Source organism: Chrysochloris asiatica, unplaced genomic scaffold, assembly GCF_000296735.1.
Source record: "Chrysochloris asiatica unplaced genomic scaffold, ChrAsi1.0 scaffold00061, whole genome shotgun sequence".
Classification (NCBI taxonomy): Eukaryota; Metazoa; Chordata; class Mammalia; order Afrosoricida; family Chrysochloridae; genus Chrysochloris; species Chrysochloris asiatica.
In genome coordinates this window covers 12,102,263-12,103,467 of record NW_006408579.1, presented here as the reverse complement: position 1 = coordinate 12,103,467, position 1,205 = coordinate 12,102,263, and the positions used below count along the sequence as shown (strand labels likewise).

General features: G+C 36.1%; 1 protein-coding gene across 1 annotated transcript in view; it reads right to left on the bottom strand.

Moving 5' to 3' along the window:
- The window catches only part of KIAA1407 (KIAA1407 ortholog), a 159,345-nt gene that overhangs the window by 114,340 nt on the left and 43,800 nt on the right, over positions 1 to 1,205 (bottom strand). The window lies entirely within an intron of this gene.

The following is a 1,205-nucleotide window of genomic DNA, read 5'->3' as shown; positions in this document are numbered from 1 at the left end:
ATCACTCAATATTTTGGCCGTAGATTCATTCAGTATTGTAAATTGAGGCTTTGAGTTTTTTCTTCAGTTCTTTCATTTTGAGCATGTTCATCCCTTTTGGCTTTCTAACTCCAGGTCTTAGCACATTTCATTATAATACTCGACTTTGTCTTCTGGAGCTGCCCTTTGAAATTTTCTTTTCAGCTCTTTTACCTCCTCATTCTTCCATTTGCGTTAGCATCTTGACATTAGAGAGCAAGTTTCAAATTCTCCTCAGATATCCAGTTTGTTCTTTTATTTCTTTCTTGTCTTCTTAATGACCTTTTGCTTTCTTCCTGTACGATGTTCTTGATGTCATCTCACAAAACTCTTCTGGTCTTCAGTCATTAGTATCTAATACAGTAAATCTGTTCTTGAGATGATTTCTAAATTCAGATGGGATATGTTCACGGTCATATTTTGGCTCTTGTATACATGTTTTAATTTTCTTCAACTTCAACCTGAATGTGCATATCGGCAATTGATGGTCTGTTCCACAGTAGGTCCCTAGTATTGTTGGTTGGTGATAAATGAGCATTTCCACTGTCTCTTTTCACAGATGTAGTCAAATTTGGTTTCTGTGTAGTCCATCTGGTGACACCTATGCATATACTCATATTTTATGTTGTTTAAAAAAGGTATTTGCAATGAATAAGTCATTGGTCTTTCAAAATTCTATCATGTGATCACCAAGGCCATATTTGCAAACTACTGACCCTTCCTCTTTGCTTCCAACCTTTACATTCCAATCACCAGTAATTATCAATATATTTTGATTGTATGTTTGATCAATTTCAGACTGAGGAAGTTGGTAGAATTCTTCAATTTCATCATCACTGGCTTTAATGGTTTGTGTATAAATTTGAATAATAGTGTTATTAACTGGTCTTCCTCATAGGCATATGGATATTGTCCTATCATAGACAGCACTGTACTTCAAGATAGACCTTGAATTGTTCTTTTTGATGATGAATGTGACACTATTCCTCTTCAATTTGTCTTTCCCATCATAGCAAACCATATGATTGTCATATTCAAAGTGACCAATACCAGTCCATATCAGCTCACTAATGCATAGAATACCATTCTTAATGATATCCTACACGGAAGCCCAGCCAGCTGCTCCGCGGGAGAAAGATGAGGCTTTCTACTCCCGTAAAGATTTATAGCCTCGGAAACCCTGTACA